Consider the following 24524-nt stretch of genomic DNA (forward strand, 5'->3'; position numbering starts at 1 on the left):
AGAATTGCTACTCCAGGTTTCTTTTAAGTTGCATTTGCATGGAATATCTTCTTCCATTCCCTCACTTTCAGTCTGTATGTGTCCCTAGGTCTGAAGTGTCTCATGTAGACAGCATATATACAGTTCTTGTTTTTGTATCCATTCAGCCAATCTATGTCTTTTGGTTGGAGCATTTAATCCACTTACTTTAAAGGTAATTATCAATATGTATGTTCCTATTACCATTTTCTTAATTGTTTTGGGTTTGTTATTGTAGGCCTTTTCCTTCTCTTGTTTTTCCTGCCTAGAGAAGTTCCTTTAGCATTTGTTGTAAAGCTGGTTTGGTGGTGCTGAATTCTCTTAGCTTTTGCTAGTCCATAAAGGTTTTAATTTCTCCATCAAATCTGAATGAGATCCTTGCTGGGTAGAGCAATCTTGGTTTTAGGTTTTTCTCCTTCATCACTTTAAATATGTCCTGCCACTCCCTTCTGGCTTGCAGAGTCTCTGCTGAAAGATCAGCTGTTAACCTTATGGGGATTCCCTTGTGTGTTATTTGTTGTTTTTCCCTTGCTGCTTTTAATATTTTTTCTTTGTATTTAATTTTTGATAGTTTGATTAATATGTGTCTTGGTGTGTTTCTCCTTGGGTTTATCCTGTATGGGACTCTCTGTGCTTCCTGGACTTGACTATTTCCTTTCCCATGTTAGGGAAGTTTTCAACTATAGTCTCTTCAAATATTTTCTCAGTCCCTTTCTTTTTCTCTTCTTCTTCTGGGACCCCTATAATTCGAATGTTGGTGCATTTAATGTTGTCCAGAGGTCTCTGAGACTGTCCTCAATTCTTTTCATTCTTTTTTCTTTATTCTGCTCTGCAGTAGTTATTTCCACTATTTTATCTTCCAGGCCACTTATCCGTTCTTCTGCCTCAATTATTCTGCTATCGATCCCTTCTAGAGTATTTTTCATTTCATTTATTGTGTTGTTCATCGTTGTTTGTTTCATCTTTAGTTCTTCTAGGTCCTTGTTAAATGTTTCTTGCATTTTGTCTATTCTATTTCCAAGATTTTGGATCATCTTTACTTTCATTATTCTGCATTCTTTTTCAGGTAGACTGCCTATTTCCTCTTCATTTGTTAGGTCTGATGGGTTTTTGCCTTGCTCCTTCATCTGCTGTGTGTTTCTCTGTCTTCTCATTTTGGTTAACTTACTGTGTTTGGGGTCTCCTTTTTGCAGGCTGCAGATTCGTAGTTCCCTTTGTTTTTGGTGTCTGTCCCCAGTGGCTAAGGTTGGTTCAGTGGGTTGTGTCGGCTTCCTGGTGGAGGGGACTGGTGCCTGTGTTCTGGTGGATGAGGCTGGATCTTCTCTTTCTGGTGGGCAGGTCCACATCTGGTGGTGTGTTTTGGGGTGTCTGTGGCCTTATTATGATTTTAGGCAGCCTCATTGCTAATGGGTGGAGCTGTGTTCCTGTCTTGCTAGTTGTTTGGTATAGGGTGTCCTGCACTGTAGCTTGCTGGTCATTGAGTGAAGCTGGGTCTTGGTGTTGAGATTGAAATCTCTGGGAGATTTTCACCATTTGATATTATGTGGAGCTGGGAGGTCTCTTGTGGACCAATGTCCTGAACTTGGCTCTCCCACCTCAAAGGCACAGCCCTGACGCCTGGCTGGAGCACCAAGAGCCTTTCATCCACACGGCTCAGAATAAAAGGGAGAAAAAATAGAAAGAGAGAAATAAAATAGTTATTAAAATAAAAAATAATTATTAAGAAAAATTTTTTTTAAAGTAATAATAAAGAAAACACACAAAAAACGGACAGACAGACCCTAGGACAAATGGTAAAAGCAAAGCTATACAGACAAAATCACACACAGAAGCATACACATACACACTCACAAAAAGAGAAAAAGGGAAAAAAAAATATATATTGTTGCTCCCAAAGTCCACCTCCTCAATTTCGGATGATTCGTTGTCTATTCAGGTATTCCACAGATGCAGGGTACATCAAGTTGATTGTCGAGCTTTAATCCGCTGCTCCTGAGGCTGCTGGGAGAGATTTCCCTTCTCTTCATTGTTCTCACAGGTCCCAGGGTTCAGCTTTGGGTTTGGACCCGCCTATGTGGGTAGGTTGTCTGAGGGCATCTGTTCTTTGCTCAGACAGGACGGGGTTAAAGGAGCAGGTGATTCGGGGGCTCTGGCTCACTCAGGCCGGGGGGAGGGAGGGGCACGGAGTGCGGGGCGTGCCTGTGGCGGCAGAGGCCGGCGTGACGTTGCACCAGCTTGAGGCGCGCTGTCCGTTCTCCCGGGGAAGTTTCCCTGGATCCAGGGACCCTGGCAGTGGCGGGCTGCACAGGCTCCCCGGAAGGGAGGTGTGGAGAGTGACCTGTGCTTGCACGCAGGCTTCTTGGTGGCGGCAGCAGCAGCCTTAGCGTCTCATGCCGTCTCTGGGGTCCGCGCTGTTAGCCGTGGCTCACGCCTGTCTCTGGAGCTCGTTGAGGCAGTGCTCTGAATCCCCTCTCCTCACACACCCCAAAACAATGGTCTCTTGCCTATTCGGCAGGTCCACACCTTTTCCTGGACTCCCTCCCGGCTAGCCGTGGTGCACTAACCCCCTGCAGGCTGTGTTCACGCTGCCAACCCCAGTCCTCTCTCTGCCATCCGACCTCTGAAGCCCGAGCCTCAGCTCACAGCCCCCGCCCGCCCCGGCGGGTGAGCAGACAAGCCTCTCGGGCTGGTGAGTGCAGGTCGGCACCGATCCTCTGTGCGGGAATCTCCCCCACTTTGCCCTCCGCACCCCTGTAGCTGTGCTCTCCTCTGCAGCTCTGAAGATTCCCCCTCCGCCACCCGCAGTCTTCGCCTGCAAAGGGCCTTCCTAGTGTGTGGAAACCTTTCCTCCTTCACGGCTCTGTCCCACTGGTGCAGGTCCTGTCCCTATTCTTTTGTCTATACTTTTTCTTTTTTCATTTGCCCTACCCAGGTACGTGGGGAGTTTCTTGCCTTTTGGGAGGTCTGAGGTCTTCTGCCAGCCTTCAGTAGGTGTTCTGTAGGAGCTGTTCCACATGTAGATGTATTTCTGATATATTTGTGGAGAGGAAGGTGATCTCCGCGTCTTACTCTTCCGCCATCTTGAAGCCCCTCCCCTCAGAAAGCATATGTATTTTTAACGCAGTATTGCAAAGTAGCTGCTCAACATTTTTGCAAGCCCAATCGGTTAAGTTTTTTCTGAGTTTCTGTCCCTTCTTGGGTAGACGATGAGGTTTTGGTGTTCTTGTGAGTCATTTAATAATAAAGGTGTGGATCTAGCCCATTCAAATCCCCTCCTAATGGTCTAGAGTTGAGGTTGTGATTTTTTTTTTTTCCCAAAAGGGGGAATTTTGTTTCATTTTAGGTTCAGTGTGAATCCTTCCCATAAGTTTCTAACACTGATGGAAGTCTTTTGATCAATGGTACCGTAAACACAGGCAATTTTCTACATCATGTTCGTAGGCTTTTGAAATTTACAAGGTTTCTCTTTAATACAATTTTCTCTGCTAGGTAACAGGCAGTTTTATAGTCTATCCGTATTTATCATTAGGATAAAAAAAAATACCCTCACCTTAGATTCTTTATTCTCCCAGGGACATAAATAATCCCCAATAACCAGCAATATCTTAGCCACAATTTGATTTGGTAGCTCTGGGGGAAATAGCTCCTGTGTTGCTAACTGTTAAAGCCCTTTCGACCACCGACATTTGAGTTTTGAAAGGCCTGGGCAAATTCTAAAATGTGTGCGATGAACCTGGTTAATGTAAACAAAAATGTCAGAATGTGGTTTTGAAATAATCATTACATGATTGAAGTTCCTCGGAACCCTTTTCACACTTTTATCTTTGGGGGAGGGGAAGAGAAAAGTGGTCAGAGCGGCCAGAGTTTTGAGGTTCCATTTGTGACTGTCATAGCTCACAAATTTATAGAATAGCTGAAAATCAAGTTACATTTCTATTATATTGGTACAATCAGTCAAACAGTTTGTCATCCTGTTAAGACCATAAGATCAAATCAGTTTTTCTCCCAAACGTGTAAGTTAACCCATTTCAACGGTTCTTAGTAGTTATTTTAAAAATAGATTTTTGGCCTCTGCTCTGTATACGTCTAACCAACTGCTACCAACACGTTATAAAATATAACAAGATACATATGTGTGTAGCAGGAGATACATTAAATTTTAGGTGTATAAAAACTCATCTTTCCTTATTGGCCATTATTTATCGGCTCTTGTTCACAAGCGACTTTGTCAAGACTATTTCAGATAAACACTACTACAACAGGTAATAGGAAAACGACAGAAACTTAAACAAGATTCTTAACTTTTCTTGCACATGAAAAAAAATGTCTGGAGATGGGAGACTGAGGGCTGACAGGACAGCACCACATTTGTGATGACTGCTCCTGGCCGTTTATTCTCCTTCCTTAAAGCATGACCATTGACTCATTGTCCAAAATAGTTGCTGGGGTACCAAGCATCACATCCAGGTTCCAGGCAGCAGGACAGAGGAAGGAGAGAAGTCTCTGCTCACATTCTTTTAAGGAGACTTTGTGGGAGTCTCATACAACATATCTGTTTACATCTTACAGGCCAAAACTTAATTACATGGTCACATCTGCTTGCAAGGGGCAGGGGCTGGGAAATGTAATTCTTTAGTTGGTTGTCAATATACACAGCTGAAAATCAGGATTCTTTTACTGAGAACATTGGGCAACAAGCCACCCCCTTATTCCACTAGCGGAGAGAGTCTTTCCAAGTAAAGATAACTAGGACTTTTCCTGTTGAAAACAGCTGCTTTTAGGTTAACTCTGTCTCTCTTGAGTAAATATGGATTCTCTCCTTTTTCCTCCTTCTCTTCTCCCTGGGTGGCATCTGGTTAAGGAGGGTAGCAACCTCACAGGTGCACCGCTGGGTGGAAGGAGGTGCCTCTTGTTTGTGCTGACCCTCTGGGCCTGAATGGTTCCCGCTGTGTGTGGCCCAGGACACGAGGCTGGCAAATGCTGCACTGTGCCTGGTCTTGTTCCGTCTCTGGGGGTTGCACTGGCCTCCTATGGTTGCTGACCACAGACCATACCTTCTGTTCGTGAGGTCTCTCCTGATCTCTCAGAACCTCCACAGCTGTGCCCTGGAACACCCATGAACTTCCCACCTTAGCACAGGCAGGTAGAGGGGACTCACAGGTGGGACATCAGGCCCGTATCTTTTACCTTAAGTGTCCTCTTCCTCTCTTAGGTGGGTGTCTCAGAGGGGTGAGGTCTCCCTACAGTTCTTCTAGGGGCAGGGGCTGCCAGCCCCCAAATTTCCACCATCTCCTTCTCTCAAGGTCCAACCCTGCTGGTGGACGAGAGAGAAGACTGAGGGCTCTGAGGTCTTATGTCTTGGTCCTGCTTGCCTTTTTCCTTATGTCCGTAGGTTTCCCTGCTCTGTGGACTTGTTTTGGGGTAAACTGCCTTTTCCTTTCCCAATAAGCTTCATGGCTAAGCCTTATTGGTGAAAGAACTGCAGGGGGAAGAAAAAGAAAAAGAAATGTATTGTAAGGAAAAATACTTAAGAAAATGTCCTTTGACACATGCAAAAGCTGCTTATTTTCTGGGTAAGTCAGAAACAGCATTGCAGTGTCCTGTGTTCATGTGTATGTTTTCTTGTACATGGCATAAAAATCAACTTTAATTCTCTCCTGGTCCAATTAGCAACAACAGAAAATTAACAAGAATCCTAGTCAAAAGTTGTTTATAATAATATTAGTATGTGGTAAGATTAGAATATGTACCATTTCGATGAATAGTGAGTGATTTGGATTTTTTAAAAAAGGTATTATTATTGTTTTACTACTATTAGTGTTTTCGGTTCCTGGCGTGTATTTGTTGAATGAATGAATACCTGAACGCCAGATCAAGACTGCTTAAGGGGGAAAAGAAACTAAGGAAAAGAATTCACCGTTCTGAAGCTCCGTCTTTGATTGTAACTTTAGATATTCTTTCCCCTTCGGCATTTTGATTGTCTTAATTCAAACCTAGATGGCCCTCGGCACATATTTTATCCTGCTCAGAGGCAATATGAAATTTACGCTGTCTGTCACGGGCAGTAATTGCTTTAGGGAGACTCATCAACGCACGCCTCTCTCCAGCCCCCTGCTTGGGGCTGCGCCTCCTGCTACACATCAGCTTATCTCTGTCGAAATGCAGGGCACCCACATTAAGAACATGTTTTATTCTGCACCCCTTACTCAGTGACACTGAAAAAGGACAATCGTTACCCAGCTGAGAGGGGAGCGCCACTGTTTCTAAAGCCATAAACATTTTCACTCTCTTCTCTCCTGTTGGTGGCTATTAATTGTGAACTTTTGTGATATCAGGAGCAGTAAAAAGGCCAATAAAATTGTTCCTGTGAATTGTGGGGCTTTGGGCCTGTGGCATTTATTTGTTTAGATATGTATTTATTACTGAAAATATTTTTTTTTTCTTTAAAGATCTAATAAGTCTGCTTGAGAGACCCAGGTAGCCACTTTTTTATAAGGTGACCAGATATTAATCTAAAGATTAATGAAGTTCTGCCGGTTTCCTGGGGCTGTACAAGGTACTATGGCTTTTGGTCATACTTATCTTTCTTTTTTTTTTTAAATTCCTTTGAGAGATGAAAATGCCTTATGATTTCAGGCGGGCTTTATTAAACTGTAAGTGGAAGTTTGAGGCTTTGCCATTTATGTAAGAGAAACGGCCATCTCTGTAGTACTGGTATATCTGCTGGGTGTTTTATTCGTGGCCAACATTTGCTTTGGAGGGAGAAAGCCGGTTTCTCACTCGCCTCAGTGGGCTCTTGGAATGATACCTCTGGGTCAATTTGGATCCTTTGAGAAATTTAAATCGATTAAATCCCCTAAGCCCTAAATCACATTCTAAAGCAAAACCTAAAGAAATAGGAGTGTGGGTTTCTCAGCACCCCTGTGGTACGTGGGAGGCTGTCTGCTTCACCCACACTTGGAGAGAAAAGCCGCCCCCATTCCCTGGTCCCCATCAGTGGTCCCCTGCAAGCTAAGCTAAATATTTATGTCCATTTTTTCTTGTGGCCAAATAGTACAGAAATATATATGTATGCAAAAGCAAATAATACAGAAATATAAAAAGTAGACAGTGCAAGTCTCTGGGTAAACCACCTTTAGACATACCTATTCCTTGATGCATATCAAATGACATAGATTCTAAAAGACATGGAAAATTTAGAATGTATGGGGACCGTAGGATTTAGGAAATGGGGAAAAGTAGAGAAGATGTGGTCATTACGGAAATCAGTGATTCCCAGTTATACCCTGCTGCCCATCTCGTGGGGATGGGGGTGAGATTCCACCAATTTCTGGTGAGGTGAGAAAATAAGAATAACATAAGAAAATAGGAATAATATAAGTTCTGTTCTTCCTATTTTTGTGGTGTTAAAGTATCACTAGTGCAATAATAATAGATGTTAGTTAATGTTATTTTCTTAAATCCTTTCTTGAAGTTGTAGATTGGGTTGTTAATTCAAAGTACATAGTTGCTGCCCCTCCGTAGAGGGGAAATATGTATATATCCTCTCCCACTCTTGCTCCTGAGACATCAGTCTTGGCCGTCTGACTTGCTTTGGCTATTTCGCTGGTCAACTGTGTCATTTCCTATGAGAATCTTTAAGAGATGCTGTATGTTTCTCCATTCTTTCTTTCTTTTTCTTTTCTGTTATGGTTTATTACAGGATATTGAATATAGTTCCCTGTGCTATACAGTAGGACCTTGTTGTTTATCCATTCTCTATATAATAGCTTGCATCTGCTAATCCCAAACTCCCAATTCATCCCTCCCCCACCCCTCTCGCTCTTGGCAGCCACAAGTCTGTTCTCTGTGAGTTTGTTTCTGTTGTGTAGATAAGTTCATTTGTGTCATATTTTAAATTCCACATATAAGTGATATCATATGGTATTTGTCTTTCTCGTTCTGTCTTATTTCACTTAGTATGATAATCTCTAGGTCCATCCACGTAGCTGCAAATGGCATTATTTCATTCTTTTTTTATGGCTGAGTAGTGTGTGTGTGTGTGTGTGTGTGTGTGTGTGTGTGTATACACACACACATTTAGATTGGCTGTTTAGGTTGTTTCCATGTTTTGGCTATTGTAAATACTGCTGCTATGAGCATAGGGGGTGCATGTATCTTTTCAAATTATACAATAGTTTTGTCCAGATATACGCCCAAGAGTGGAATTGCTACATCATATGGCAACTCTATTTTTAGTTTTTTAAGGAACCTCCATACTGTTCTCCAAAGGGGCTGCACCAATTTACATTCCCACCAACAGTGTAGGAGGGTTCCCTTTTCTCCACACCCTCTCCAGCATTTGTTATTTGCAGACTTCTTGATGATGGCCGTTCTGACTGGTGTGAGGTGACACCTCACTGCAGTTTTGCGTTGCATTTCTCTAATACTTCACGACGTTGAGCATCTTTTCATGTGCCTGTTGGCCATCTGTATGTCTTCTTTCAGGAAATGTCTATTTAGGTCTTCTGCCCATTTTTGGATTGGGTTGTTTGTTTTTTTGTTATTGAGTTGTATGAGTTGTTTGTATTGTTTCTCTGTTTTTTCTTTTCCTTCTTCCATAAGGTAGGATCTCTTCCATCTGCCTAGGTCTCAGAGTGACGATGTTGTGGAGCAGAGTGGCAGGCATTTCGTGTTGGGCATGTTGCGTGAGGAGGAAATGAAACTGGGTTGTTCAAGCCACTGAGCTCTGGGGCTGCTTGTTACTGCAGCCAACCAATACACTTGGCAAAATTCAATATGCTCAACCCTCCAGGGCCTCATCAGGTATTTAGAATTTTATGTCTGTGAACTTTAAGCATCTGGGACTCCTTGCTGTACGTCAAAATAAAATGGTAGCAAATGGCACTATTACTCTAGGGTATGCTGTCTAATAAAGTAGCCATTAGCTACACGTGGCTTTTTAGCGCTTGAAATGTGGCTGGTCTGCATTAAGGTATGGTATAAGTTTGAAATACACACAGATGTCAAAGACAGCACAAAAAAATGTGAAATACCTCAGTAATTTTTATATTTATATAATTTTTATATTATATATTGATAATGGTCTGAATCTCTTGAGTTGAAAATCAAATATATTAGTAGCAGTGATTTCACCTCTTCCTTTTTACTTTTCAATCTATTTATTTCTTTTTATTTGTACTTTTTTAACGTGACTACTAAAATGTTTTAAGTTATGTATGTGGCTCACATTAGATTTTTATCAGACACTCCTGCTCTAGGCTGTGGAGTCAAACAGACCTTGGTTTCTGTCTCAGCTCTGCCAGTGTCTTCCAGTGAGACCCTGTAGAAGTTACTTCATGTCTTATACTCCTCACCTGTAAGCAGGGAGAAAATCTGTCTCCCAGGGATATTATGAGGACTGAGTAAGATAACGAACATGAGTCGTGCAGCCCGTGGTAAATGGCCTTCTTCTCTCTCCTGCTTTTCTCAATAATGTATTTTTAGGGGCTTACTTTTACATTGTAATTTGCTCTTTTTTTTTTTTTTTTTTTTTGCCGGGATGGGAGTGGGGTAGTTAATATCATGACTTCCAGATGCTTCTAGAATTCAGAACCTTGGAGTCATAGGTGAGATGAACAGGTTGGGCCAAAGTTTTGCTCTGAATGACGTGAGTGAGGCCTTCTCAGTCTGTTTGTATACTTTGTCTTCCCTGGAGGGTAGAGAATTGTCTTGGAATACTGTTCACCCTGATTTCATTATTCGCCTCTTTAGAAAATGCAAATGGCCTGGGCATTCTCTAATGGATTGTGTTGGGATGTTCATCTTGAAATCCTTCATCTTTATTGATTCTTTTGACACAACACATTTGGGGTGCATGAAAAGCAAATTCCCCCTGGACCGCAAATTAATGTCCTTCATGAATCTACTCAAAGATGCCAGGTTAGTTTGTTTATCTTGGTGGCTGAACCATGAGACAGATTGAGTCATTTGAAAAATATCTGTCTTACCAGTTTAAAACATTTTAATATAGAGACTTGCTTCTATTTTAGTCAGGTATTCCAATTCATTTATATGTGTGTGTGTTATGAACATCTGGAACATTTCTGAGAGTGTTTTTGCCTGTGTGAACAGCTGTCTGTCAAGTTTTAAAGCATCATTCATATCGTAAACCTATTGAGGCTCAATGCTGTGAGTTAGCAAATTATGAAGGTGCAAGCTTTACGCTCTATGACCCAAGTGTTAGACATCGCCCTTCTTTGTGACTCTCATCCTACCTTTCAAGAAAGGTTTCTTCTTATTTCCATCAGAAAGGCCTGAGTTAAAGGAGTGGAGATTGGATCCAGCCTCTCGGGCAGCATGTAAAAGAACCCGGATTGGGGCACTGTGGTTGTCATTCCCAGTACCGTCGCCACTATCAACAGCCTATGTTGCTGGGCTCTGATCTATGTAAGGCAATACAGTGGGCACTTCCACAAGCTTCTGATCTCCCACGGTCCCTGTTAGCTCATCACATTGTTTGGGCTACTCTTTTCTTCATAATGGGATGCTGGGTCTCCTTTATCCCCTTTCTTATTTAACTTCAGGTTCAGCTACAAATCAAGGATGACCCAAAATAACTGATTTAAACAAGATTAAAGTTAATATCCCTCCTTTGTAAACAAAGACCAGAGGTAGCCATCCAGGGCTGCTAGTATGACCTCCAAATTCCTTTTCTCCTGCTGCTCTGCAGTTCTCCACCTCACAGTCCACAGGGGCTGCTTGACCTCCTGCTATCATGTCCACCTACCAGTCAGCAGAAAAGAAGAAGGGAAAGAAGGGTCAGCCCATAGCCTTTTAAGTGAATATTCTAGAAGTTGCACATAACACTTCTGCTTACGTAAGATTGGCCAACACTTCATCGCTTGGCTGTAACAAGCTGCCAGGGAGTCTGGGAGAGACTGCCTTGATTCTGAGCAGCTAAGCCCCTGCTGAAAAGTACAGAATCTATTAATAAGGAAGAAGGGGAGAGAGGATATTGAGGTTAAGAACCAGTAGTCTCCTTCTAGTCATCTTCATTTAGTAATCCTTAAAAAGACAGTTTTGTAAACCTTATTTTACAATACCTGATTAGTCCTTTCTCCCAGCCAGATGAGGGAAGCGGTATTATCTTCATTTTTCAGATAACAAACTGAAGTTCAGAAAGTGCCTCTGTACTGAGTCAAGGGCACAATAATAATGGCAACTATTATTACTGTGAACGTTTAATGTGCATAACTGCCATTAATTTTGGTCCCTCCAACATCCAGTGAGTTGGCTCTTTTATACCCCAATTTTATCGTACATAGAAGGAAATGTTGGATGACTTGTCCAAGGTCACAGATTATTCTGTAGTAAAAGGAAGAACTTCAGACTTTTTGGACCCTTTTTCCTTTTCTACTGCTGCCATAGCAATTACCACAAATTTAGGGGCTTGAAGCTGTACCCACTGTGTTGTCACAGCTCTACAGGTCAGAGGTCCCGTGGGCTTGGCTGGCTTCTTGGTTCCAGGACCCACAAGTCTGAAACCCCTGGGCCCCAGAATCTGGGAAAATCTCCCTATTTTAAGAGTAGCCGATTAGTAACCTTAATTACATCTTCACAATCCCTTTTGCCATGTAATGTGACATAGTCACAGATCCCGGGGACTAGGGTATGGAACCTTTGGAGGTACCGTTATTCAGCCAGCCGCAGACTGTGACCTATCAAGGGACATACCTTTTACGTTTCAACCCAGCACGCGTGCGTAACAGAGAGTGGAAATGAGTTTCACAGGCGATACTTACCCATTCGCTTCTTTTACTTCAGTATCAAGGAAGCCGAGCAAACCCCAGCAAGCTGATTTCATGAGGTACAGCTTGAAAAACACTGCCTAAGCTTCTCCCATTTCTGCCGCTCTTACCTCTGTCTGGTCACCGTCCGCTCTCGTCTGGATTGTTAGGAGAAGCAGCCTCTCAGGTGCTATCTGCTCTTCTCAGCTCTCTCCCTTCCAGAGAACCCACCAACCCCAGCACTTTTATACTCCCTACACATGTGCTGCTCTTGCCCAGATATCTGTATTCCCCATGGTTACCAAGCTAAGAAGCCTGGTGGGCATTTCTAAGAGGGACCCCGAGTGAGCTGCTAGCTGGTTTTCATAACCAAGGCTTTGGAAAAGACTATAACTTCAAACATTGCAAATGAGTTCAACTTTGATCTACTGATAATGTCTAAGAGTGGAGCACCGTGAAAAGCACTGTGAAACCTCGCAAAGGACCGGCAGAGGGTACTGGAATCGATGAGGGGTGTCTGCTGTGGACATAGGAGGGGAGAGAGATGGCTTAACAGCCAGACGTGTGCTCTCTCTGTGGTTAGTGGATGTCTGTCACACTGTCCTTACAATTAGCAAAACCAAACCAAACATCCCTCGAAAAGCAAAACCCAAATAAAAAGGAAGGAACTTGAAGCAGGACTAGATCTGAATTTTAAGAAGGAAAAGGGCCCCTGTATTTGTGTGGAGAACAAGATAAATAAGATACCGGTATTTGTAGGAGCCTGGAGAAAAAAATAATTTTTGTAATTTGGGCTTGTAGAACTGGGAAGAATACAAATCACTCTCTTAGGCTGAAAGAATTCGTAGCTCATTAAAGCATATTGCTGCCTTTACAACCATCCTTAGCTTCATAAATCTGCACTTCATCATTTTGTGAGGTCTTTATATTTTTCTTGGTTGTTTTTCTGTTTCTTCAGACCAGAGGTCAGGAGCTTAGATGCCTGCAAAGGAAGACCTTTGGAGCCAACCTCATGACCTGGTTGAAAGCCCTCCTCTGGAGTCAGGTCGTCTGGGTTCAAATCCCAGCTCTGCCACTTACACCGAGCTTGAATTTCAGCAAGTTGCTTGACTTCTTGGGGCTTCAGTTTGTCTTTCTATGCTGTTAATAACTGGAGGTGCTGGGAAGCTGGGTGACATTTGTTCATTGATGATCCGTGGATCAAGCCTCCTGCTTCATAGGGTCCTTTGGTGGAAGACATAATGTGTGCGGGGCATGAGGCACGTAGTTGGTGACTGACAAATGGTAGTTATTATCATTGCTTAGCTAGAACTGGTGGCTCTTGTTTGTACCGTTGCTTAGCCATGTTTTAATTATTTCTTTTCATGTTTCTTCTCCCCAGAGAGGGTAGACCAAAGGCTGATTTCATCCTCTGTCCCTCTTAGTATCTAACAGAGTAGTCTGAATTTTCAGTCATGTTCTGTGTCCACTCTGGCTCCCCAGGATCTCCTCTCCCCACGGTGGCCAGATGGATCTTTCGGACGCCTACATCGGATCATGTTGTCCCTGGTCAAACTCTCTGATGGTTCCAGTGGCCCACAGGGCCCTTCATGACCTACTCTCTTCACCTGTACCCCTCTCACCTCATCTCCTATCCCACCGCATTCCATGCCAGCACACGGGCTCCTTGAACATGCCAAACAGGCGCCCACCTTAGCCTTTGTACTAGCTATTCCCACCTTCTAGAACATTCTTCCCATAGAGATCTTCCTGACTACGCTTTTTAAAAATTGAAGCGCAGTTGTTTAAAAATATTATGTTAGTTTCAGGTGTAAAGCAAAGTGATTCAGTTATATATATAGATTTTTTTCATATTGTTTTCCATTGTAGGTTATTACAAGATATTAAATACAGTTCCCTGTGCTCGACAGTAAATCCTTGTCATCTATTTCATATATGTATATTTATATATTCATGTGTAGTAGTTTGTATCCATTAATCCCATATTCATCCCTCCCTGCCTTTGCCCTTCGGTCATACAAATCATAAGTTTGTATTCTATGTCTGTGAGTGTATTTCTGTTTTACATGTAGGTTCATTTGTATTATTTTTTAGGTTCCACATATAACTGATATCATATAACATTTGACTTTCTCTGACTGACTTACTTCACTAAGAATAAAATGGCAATATTTCAGTCTTTTTTATGGCTGAGTAATATTTCATTATACACACACACACACACACACACACACACACACACACCCCACATCTTCTTAAACCAATTGTCTGTTAATGGGCACTTGGGTTGTTTCCATGTCTTGGCTGTTGTAAATAGTGCTTCAGTGAACACTGGGGTGCATGTGTCTTTTTGAATTATGGTTTTCTCAGGGTATATGCCCAGTAGTGGGATTGCTGGGTCATATGGTAGCTGTATTTTAAGCTTTTTAAGGAAACTCCATACTGTTTTCCATAGTGGCTGCACCAATTTACATTCCTACCAACAGTGTACGAAGATTCCCTTTTCTCCACACCCTCTCCAGCATTTATCACGTGTAGACTTTTTGCTGATGGCCATTCTGACCCGCATGAGGTGATACCTCATTGTGGTTTTGATTTGCATTTCTCTAATAATTAGCGATTTTGACCATCTTTTCACATGCCTGTTGACTGTTTATATGTCTTCTTTGGTGAAATGTCTTCTGCCCACTTTTTGATAGAGTTTTTTGTCCTTTTGATATTGAATCATATGAACTGTTTGTATATTTTGGATATTAACCCCTTGTTGGTCATATCATTGGCAAACGTTTTCTCCCAGTCCATTGGTTGCCTTTTCATTTTGTTGATGGTTTCATTTGCTGTGCAAAAGGTTTTAAGTTTGTTTAGGTCCCATTTGTTCATTTTTGCTTTTATTTATTTTGCCTTGGGAGACTGATCTAAGAAAATATTGCTACAATTGAAGTCTGAGAATGTTTTGCCTATGCTCTCTTCTAGGAGTTTTATGGTGTCGTGTCTTATATTTTGGTCTTTAAACGATTTTGAGTTTATTTTTGTGTATGGTGTGAGGGTGTGTTCCAATTTCATTGCTTTACATGTACTTGTCCAGCTTTCCCAGTACCACTCATTGAAGAGACTGTCTTTTCTCTACTATATACTCTTGCCTCCTTTGTCATAGATTAATTGACTGTAGATGTGTGGGTTTATTTCTGGGCTCTCTATTCAGTTCCATTCATCTATATGTCTTTTTTTGTGCCAGTTCCACACTGTTTTGATTCCTGTAGCTTTATAGTATTGTTTGAAGTCTGGGAGGGTTATGCCTCTAGCTTTGTTCTTTTTCCTCAGGTTTGCTTTGAGAATTCTGGGTCTTTTGTGGTTCCATATAAATCTTAGGATTAGTTTTTCTCTTTCTGTGAAAAATGTCATGGGTGTTTTGATAGGGATCACATTAAATCTGTAGATTACTTTGGGTTGTATGGCCATTTTAACAATATTAATCCTTCCAATCCAAGACCCTGGGATACCTTTCCATTTCTTTGAGTCATCTTCAGTTTCCCTTATCACTGTTTTATAGTTCTCGTCATGTAAGTCTTTCACCTCCTTGGTCAGATTTATCCCTAAGTATATTATTATGTTTTGATGCAATTTTAAAAGGCATTGGTTTTTTTACTTTCCCTTTCTGAAATTATTAATTGTAGTTATAATCACTTTTGCAAAGTTTTTCGGGTTGCTTTTTAATCTATGTACTGGCTTATTTAAGTGATCTTCAATCTTTTTATTTATTTGCCTTTCCTGCTGTGTTTTTTCCTTTCCTGTAGATTCTTGCTTCTTTTTTGTTTAGATAAGATCTTTCAATATTTCTTTTAGGGTAGGGTTATTATTGCTGAATTCTTCTGGGTTTTGCTTCTCTGAGACATTCTTTCTCTCTCCTTCTGTTCTAAATGATAATTTTGCTGGGTGGAGTATCCTAGTTTACAGGTTTTTTCCTTCCAGGACTTTGAATATATCATGCCACTCCCTTCTGGCCTGCAAAGTTTATGCAGAGAAATCAGCTGATAGCCTTATGGGAGTTGCCTTGTGACTGACTCTTTGTTTTTCTCTTGCTGTTCATGGCTTTGTTTTCACTTCATTCACAAGGTTGCTCAAATACCACCTTCTCAAGAGAGGCCTCCTGTAATCCCCTTTTGTAAAATAGAAACCCCTCACCCCACCATCACTCTTTGTCCTGTTGCTCTGTGTTTATTTCCTAAACATTTTGTCGTACCTAAGCATGCTGTATTTTTGCTTGATTTTTAATTTTTTTTTAAAAAATTGTTGTGGTGGTGTTTTTTTTTTGTTGTTGTTGTTTTTGTTGTTGTTTTACTGTCATTGCCTATTTAAAATGAAAACTCCCTTAGAGGAAGGACTTACTTGATTTTGTTCATGGCCGTATCTGCTGTCCCTGGCACCCTGCCCAGCATACAGTAGGCTCTCAATAATATTGATTGATTGAACGGAATAAAATCCACTCAAAAGATTTTAACTGAGGCTCTACCGTGTGCCAGGCACTGTGTCAGCCTTCAGTATATACACATTGAACAAGACTGGACACGGTGTCTGCCATCTTGGATTTTGTGGTCGATTAAAGGAGACACACAGATAAGCCCCCACATTTTCAAATGTGTGAAGAGAATTATGACAGAGGAACTAGAGAGGGCTCTGGAGAGACATTGCAGAGGTTTCTATCTCATCTAGGGCCTTACAGAAGAAGGAATATTTAACCTATGCCTGGAGGATCAGTAAGACTTCAACTGAATGACAGAGTATCTTGGGGTGGGGAGGAGTGTTTCAGACTGAACTGGAAATTTAACCAATCACTGGAGACTTTCCTGACAAGGTGGGTTTCTGAGACTCCAGGAGATCTTTTACAAATGATAGTCGACACACTGTGGAGGCCCCAGTGTCTCCAAATAGTAGGGATTTGGGGGCAACAATTTGGTTGAAAGGGGGATTGCTTTGAAGCAGTATTGGCCAAGAAGAAATTTACACTTGGTTCTTATTGTATCTTCAGTGGGGCTTAGGTTTCTGAGGAGGATTAATTAAGGGCCAGAGCCACTCTTGGCCACGTTAGTGCCGCAACTGTGGACGCTTCTCAGAGAGGTTGTCTGGCAGACCTGATGGAGTATGATTTCCTAGACTAGGCAGAGGAAGGGGTGGTGGCTTCTCCCTTGTCCCCTCTGTTAGCTCCCTTACCGTGAGGGAACCCATCCTCCAGGTCATGAGGATACTCAAGTAGCCCATGGAGAGGCCCACAAGGGGAGGCAGCGAAGTTTTGTGTGAACATCCAGCACCATGGGAGTGAACCACCTTGGAAAATATTCTTTAGTCCCAGTTAAGTCTTCAGATGCCTGCTGCCCTGGCCAATATATTGAATGAGAGTTCATAAGAAGCCCCAAGTCAGAATCACCTGGCAAAGATGATCTCGAATTCCCGACCCACAGGCAGGAATATAATATATCCTATTTAGATGTTTAGAATATAAATATCTACTGCCAGGCAGTAGATATTTGTTTTAAGCCGCTAACTTTTAGGGTCATTTGACACACAGGAAAAGAGAACTCATCCAGAATGCCACTCCTATCATTTATTTTTTATTTCTCTTCTTCAGTAACGAACACTGTTCTCAGCTCTTATCCCAACTTCCAAACTTGTTCTTTTTCTGCTTTCTCCGTCTCTGTGTTAGGGATCATACTGTCCCCATTGGATAGATAAAGAAATTGAGAAAAGGCTTTTGTAAAGAGTCCATAGCAAACCTGAAATTGGTCCCATCGGTGCCTTTCTATCACGCCACATTTGTACCATTGATTGAGCTCTTACTGTGTGCCAGGCATCTCCCTGTGAGCTTTGGCATACATTGTCTTGTTTAATCCTTTCATCATCCCCTTGAAATGGGTGCTGTGGTTTCCCCTTATTTTCAGATGAGAAAACTGAGGGTCAGAGAGGCTAAGTAAGGTGACTAAGATCACACAGTCGGTGACAAAGGGACTCTCTCACTCACTACACTTTTAGCTATACTCTGAGGAGCCGTCCGGGGTTTGGGGATGGAGGAATGGGGGAGGTGAGAGGGATGACGATGTAATCCAGGGTTTCTCAAGCTTTAACGGGCAGGCAAATCTCATGCAGATTTTGGTAAAATGTAGCTGCTGATTGAGTAGGTCTCGGCTGGATCATAGGAATCTGCATTTCTAAGAAGCATCCAGGCCCTGCTGCCCCAGCTGGGCCCAAGCCACACTGTGGTTGGCACGGGCGTAGAAGACTTGAGATGGAAAATAAAACTACCAAGGGGACCCTCTGGCCCCAACCCCATGCCTTGTTACAAAGCTCTGGAGATCAGATGTCTTGGAGCAGTAAGTGCTGAGAAAGCCATAATATAAAAGGACCGGCGCTCGGGAGTTGCGCCTCATTTTGAAAGCAGTTAGCCAACTAATTTGGTTTAATCATCACAGGAAAATGCAACCAGAAAAGAGAAGGCACACAGCCTTCATCTGCCACGTTGTGTTTCAGGCTGCCAGACCTCTGGACTCTGGGCTTTTGCTGATAGTACACAAAGGATTTATACATGGAATAAATATTCTTAAATCTTTGTAAGGTGCCTAAAACATTTATGGCTGTTTTAGTTGGCTTTGCATGCCATATTGTGCTCTTACATTAAGCAGTGTTTACACCATCGAGGTTTCCCATTAATCATTGCGGCCTGTTCCCAGCTCTCTTAACTGAGGGGAGATCTATTACAGTCCACAAGCAGAGCCAAATGATCTAATTTCTCCTTTGGCTGTTTCACCGAATGGTTCATAAACCGATGGCTGTTATTGTATTAGGAAGACACATTGTGGTCCTTGAGTGTCATGTTGACATGTTTATGTTTCTTTCTGTGAAGAGAAATCCTGATTAAAACGGAATATCCTTTCACAGGAGGACGTTTTATCACAATTTCGATCTGAGGAAATTAAAAAATGGGGAGCATTCGGTCTCCACCAAATGCTGAACTTGTTGAATCAGTTTCGCTGAAAGCACAAAACAATCCCCCTCCTTTCGTCTTAGCACCCAGAACTATTCCAGTGGTGCTTTAAAGAACAAGGAGGTTTGCGGGGCGAGGATGATTGTCGTCCCGGGAAGACGAAAGTAGGGGTGATACTTTTTAGGAGGAGACCTAGGGCTTGGGATGGGAGAACTTGATGGTCTTACTACTTCCCTGTCGACTGAGTATGTACACATTCTTGAAAAATAATTTTCTGGGTGTCTCGGAGTCCACCTTGACTCTTGTGAAATTGATCTTAAAATAGGTAGGAACTGAAGATGACAAATGCCATTTTCTTTTCCTGTTTTATTTGGTTGAAGTATAGTTGATGTACAATATTATATAAGTTACAGGTGTACAGTATAGTGATTCATAGTTTTTAAAGGTTATCCTTCATTTATAGTCATAAAATACTGGCTATATAGATAAATGCCATTTTATTTAAAAAAAATTTTATTGAAGTACAGTTGATTTACAATATCATGTAAGTTTCAGGTATACAGCACAGCAATTCAGTAATACATATGTATATGTGTATATATATTCTTTTTCAGATTCTTTTCCCTCATAGTTTATTTTATAATATTGAGTATAGTTCCCTGTGCTAAACAGTAAGTCCTTGGCTATCTATTTTATACATAATATTGACAAATGCCATTTTAAACTAACGTTAAAAAATGGAGGGCTTCCCTGGTGGCTCAGTGGTTAAGAATCTGCCTGCCAGTGCAGGGGACACGGGTTCGAGCCCTGGTCCGAGAAGATCCCACATGCCGCGGAGCAACTAAGCCCATGCGCCACAACTGCTGAGCCTGCGCTCTAGAGCCCACAAGCCACAACTACTGAGCCCATGTGCCAAAACTACTGAGCCTGTGCTCTAGAGCCCGTGCTCCGCAACAAGAGAAGCCACCACGATGAGAAGCCCGTGCACCGCAACGAAGAGTAGCCCCCGCTCACTGAAACTAGAGGGAGCCCATGTGCAACAACAAAGACCCAATGCAGCCAAAAAGAAAAAAACAGAGAAGAATGGAGAAAGAGCAAAATTTCCTCAAATAAATTTGGTTTCCGTATATTTCTTTGGATTGTGTGGAAGTGTGCGCATGCATGTGTGTGCTTCCGTTTTTTAAAAAAATTGTTTGTTTTGTATATTTTATTTTTGGCTGCGTTGGGACTTTGTTGCTGCACACGTTGCGGTGCGTGGGTCAGTAGTTGTGGCTCGCGGGCTCTAGAGCGCGGACTCAGTAGTTGTGGCGCACGAGCTTAGTTGCTCCGCAGCACGTGGGATCTTCCCGGACCAGGGCTAGATCCCATGTGCCCTGCACTGGCAGGCAGATTTTCAACCACTGCGCCACCAGGGAAGCCCATGCTTCCTTTTTGACTGGAGGGTAAATGGACATGATCGTCTCTGCACCTAAGCCATATTTAGACTTCTTTATATACACACTAATGTGAAGCACCATCCCGAAAACAGCCTAACCTCTTGAATCACAGGATAGGTTTTAAGGAGAAAGCAAGGCCTGCAATCTATTTAAGTTATAAAATTACTTTAACTTATTAAGCTTCCCTTTATTAATCTACACATCCACAGGTAAAGTGCTCTGGAAAGAAACGTGTTATTTTTCGCTTCACTGATGAGAGAATTTATAGGTAAAATATATGTAAGTTCAGAAGTCATTTTTGTAAACCATTCCTTCCTTTCATTCACTGGGTCATCACTAGCAGGATGTAGACAGCACACAGCCATGCCATAGTCCTCTGAAAACCACACGTGCTGTCAGTAGTTTTCCCAAGGATCCCTCTTTGCTTTCAGCGGTCATTTTGCATATTTATGGACAGATTTGAACTAGCCGTGTCACTATCTCCCATGTCAACCTGATTAATTTGCCACAGTGTCCAAAACTACACATGGCAGTCAGGAAGGGGAATTCACATGTAATCGCAGCCAGCCCAGATCAAGGCCAGTGGGCTGAGCCACGAACCCTGGAGGCCCTTCCCCATTCATCCATGGTCACGGCTGCTTTTGTAAGCTTGAGGTGCAAGATTCATTGTTTTTCTTACAACTTATGCTTTCTTTAATAATTCTTGCTGGAGTAGTATGCTGGTGAGGAGAACTGATGAAGGGCTAGAATTCACCATCGTTGACCAAGATTCGAAACCTAAGCTAAGTTTTGTTTGCAGGTTGCCGGTCCCAAACAGTCCATTAAAGATGCATGAATGCAGATGGCTGTATGCAGGAAAGTCACAGCTGTTCTACCCTGCAAGACCCGCATGCACATGTTCTCAGCCAGGCGTTTAAAGCTTTAAGCACAAAGGCACAATAGGGGGTGTCCTTGTTTTGATAGAATCACTCCTTACCTCTGCCCTTCCTTGCTTCCCTCCCCTACCTCCAGCATCACGAAGCCTGAAACATGGCCAGGCTTCCCGAGTCCCACGGGGCCATGATTATTCCATGATAACAGCACTCCCTGGAGTGGTCTTATCGGTACTATAAAAAGTGTTTATTGTGGAGAAAGCTGATATTTTTGGTGCTGGCAGGAAAGGCTATTGAGTGGTAAGCACAGCTGTGGTTATGATTTGAATGGATAAATCTCACGCTTTAGACATCTCATTAGCTAATCAAAGGAATCCTAAAATAAGAGGGGAATTTGTAGAGAGAGGCAGAGCATGTTCAGAACGAGGCCAGTCCTCCCTTCCTGTTGCAAACTGCAGCCAAGCTTCTCCCGGGTCCTGCTCGCTCCCGTTGCAGGAGAAAATGATCCCCTCCAAATCCTCCCCGCCCACAATCAAGCCGGGGTGCCTCCGTGGCCCTCTCAGGATTTCCTGAGCCAGGAGGTATGCTTGTTTTTATCTCAGAGATTTGGAGCTGAGCAATGGGCGGCAGCAGAGAGTCACCGGAAGACCACCATAGGTGTGGGGATGATTTGCACCATGACTTTGGCGGGGTGGGGGTGGGGAGGCAGCGGCAATTCTCGTCTTTCTGGAGGGAACCGAACAGGTTACTTGTCCAGGCAGCACCCCCAGAATCACACCTGGGTGGAGTCCTCGGTGTAAGGTGTGAAAAGGAATCTCATGGGATATCTCTAGCAGACACATCAAACCAGGTCTTGGTGTTGCAGGGCGATCAGATGCTGCCTGACATGTCAAAACGGGCACAGCATAGGCATGGATCGGCAGGGAGGGGTGAACTTGGGTGGTAGGTGCGTTGGGTTCTCTCAAGCACGGAAATGGTTTAACAGCCCAGATGGGTCTGCCTGTCTCTAAAATGCAGCCTTACTCTCGCCTCAGTGGCAAAAACCTCTTTGTACGTGGCTAGTGGAGACTCTGAGCCTTTTATCAGGGGCTGTTTATCGAGCACCTGTTACGTGTGCTGTGTTTGGGTGGTAGAGGGTCTCACAGGTAAGTGAGAGCTGGACTTTGCCCTCGAGTCAAGGAGCTCAGAGTCTGGGCCATTAAGAGGTGATTCTTTTTTTTTTTTTTTTTTGCGGTACATGGGCCTCTCACTGTTGTGGCCTCTCCCATCGCAGAGCACAGGCTCCGGACGCGCAGGCTTAGCGACCGTGCCTCACAGGCCCAGCCGCTCTGCAGCATGTGGGATCTTCCCGGACCGGGGCACGAACCCGTGTCCCCTGCATCGGCAGGCGGACTGTCAACCACTTGCGCCACCAGGGAAGCCCAAGAGGTGATTCTTAACCTACTGTATGCTGTGACCCCCTTTACCCATCTGGTGAAACTTGAGGCTCCCTTCTCAGAATACTGTTTTTAAGTTAAGTGAATAAGTAACATAAGGACAATAAGGACATCAATGACACTGACAGTATCAAAATATTAAAAAAAAATCTGTGATCTAGTACTAAATGTGGTTTTTTTATTAATGCATTACATAGCCACAGCTTGTAGTGGGTCTAATAAGTAGTTTCAAGTTAGGAATTTGTGTTAAGAATATTTTGATGTAGCTACAGTAACTATGACGTGATGTGAAAATATTTGCCTTCTTCTATGAATGGCAGAGTCAGGGGTACTTGTTGCCTTTATAATTGAAAGATAAGCACAGTTTCAGCTAGATGTCAGTGAAGGGGGAGGTTTTTTTCATATATAAGTTCGGGGACTCTTGAATTTTCTCCTAAGGACCCAGGTTAAAAGCTGAGACGGAGGTGGTGGAAATACAGAAGTTCATCTGTGGCAGTCTCAAGTGATAGTGACCTGGGTGATGGAAGCAGGAAGAGGGGAGATTATCTACCTGAAGGAGTCTGGAAACTCTTTGTGGAAGAGCTAACATTTGGACTAAAGGATAGTGTTCCCTGGGAATGGAAGTGAGGAGGGATTGAGGGAGGCACGTGGTAGGTCTGGGATCCTCTTCCAACAAAATCCCTTCTTTCTCAGTCTTGTAGCTTCACCCTCCTGTGTTGAGCTGGCACGGTAACACTCCTAGGTACAGCGTGAAGGCACACAGCCCAGATGCTGCCCCTCCGTAATCCCATGCCCAGGGCAGACATAACCAATCAATCAGAGTCCTCAACATAGATGTGGTCCCACAGATCCGAAGAGGAGTTTCAAATAGCCTTCCACTTTTCATGTGTATCCTCAGGTCAAACATACTGGCCATTGCAGCCCTAAACACAAAAGTGTCCTAAATAATGTCGTGTAGAAGGACGACATAAGGTTATAAATTGAATACCCAGCTCCAGCTATGTGGAGTTCATGAGCCATCAGGTTGCTTGGTCTTGTTGTGTTTCCTCCATTCATGATACTTTTGTACAAGCAAATGAATGCAGATTGCAGTCAGCAGGGCTACTGACTATGGTGTTTGGGTGTGTCTTTTTTCCTATATCCACTTGCCACCTCTGCTCTTGTTTACTTAATATTTTTAAACCAAAATTTACTTAAAAAAACATAAATTAGCATACACTGCAAGAAAACTTTAACTTGTAACTGTAAGTAGAAAATAGAAATTACTTGCCACAAATAGGAAGTAACTGTGAAAGTAAGTACTATGCTATTGAAAACAAATATTATTATTCAGTTCTAGTTAAATACTGTTGTCTTGAAGGCTCTGAGCTCAAGGCCTATTCCCTGTCAATTAGCAGAAGACATAACTATTACAGAAGTTTTAAGGACCCGTTTGTACCAATAGGAGGCTTTTTTTTTAAGAAGCACTGAAAGAAAATCGAAGAGGAAATAGCTTTCTCTCTGCTTTTCAATTTAATATTATCTGAATCTTCATACAGAGGGACCCTGTTCCGCCCTACCTTGTCCTATAAAGAAAATCAGAGCGAGGAGGCATCTGTTTCCGTGGAGTTAGAGAAGAATGTCATTTCACAAGATATAAGGAAATGGTTTATGCCAGCCACCTGATTCCCAGCTAAATGGGGATGAGCACTTTGCAGATTTCATCCCCTCAATTCAACTGTTATTTCCAGAGCCTGATTTGAGTGGGTCTTGAAGAGGCAGCTGGCATGGTTGGGGGTGGAGGTGCTCATTACCAAGGTCGTCCTTGGCCTTCATCTAGTCCCCACGTGTATCCCTGGGATCAAGCTGCGCTCAGCCTCACGATCAGCCCCACAGGTATCGTAAGTCAGCGGCCAGGTCTCCTAGGAGCGAGTCATTTGATGAGGAAACAGCATGACATAGTTGTTGTTTATGGGACATGTTCCCATGGCTTTCTTACCACAATCTCCTGGGCTCCCTTCCCGCTGCCTTCTTATGTTTAA

The sequence above is a fragment of the Aethalodelphis obliquidens genome, unplaced genomic scaffold, assembly GCF_003676395.1.
Source record: "Aethalodelphis obliquidens isolate GAN/ISIS:26980383/991018 unplaced genomic scaffold, ASM367639v1 scaffold22, whole genome shotgun sequence".
Taxonomy (NCBI): Eukaryota; Metazoa; Chordata; class Mammalia; order Artiodactyla; family Delphinidae; genus Aethalodelphis; species Aethalodelphis obliquidens.